Below are 324 nucleotides of genomic sequence, written 5' to 3'. Positions count from 1 at the left end.
TGGAGGACACAAGGGCTATTTGGTGACACTTGCGACATTGTGACATATTGTCCTTGTGACCTTGCAAGCCAAGAGGATCCCACTAGCTGCTGCCTGCTTTCTCCCACCAAGTAGCAAGAGGTCTTGACTCTACAGCACCTCGAGCATTTCATTTAGAAATACATTGTGAGCCAGCTCTTACATGTCCTCTAAAGTTCTTAGGCCATTTGGTATATTTGTAAATATAAAGGAGGAGGGTTTACTTGGCTTGCGGATACTTGGCCTCCTTCAATGTTTGGCAGTAAAATAATGTATTTAAAGGGCACACACAAAACTCACTCCCTC

This window comes from Podarcis raffonei, chromosome 9 (genome assembly GCF_027172205.1).
Source record: "Podarcis raffonei isolate rPodRaf1 chromosome 9, rPodRaf1.pri, whole genome shotgun sequence".
Lineage (NCBI taxonomy): Eukaryota > Metazoa > Chordata > Lepidosauria > Squamata > Lacertidae > Podarcis > Podarcis raffonei.
The sequence above is the reverse complement of the archived record's forward strand: the minus strand, read 5'-3'. Positions refer to the sequence as shown.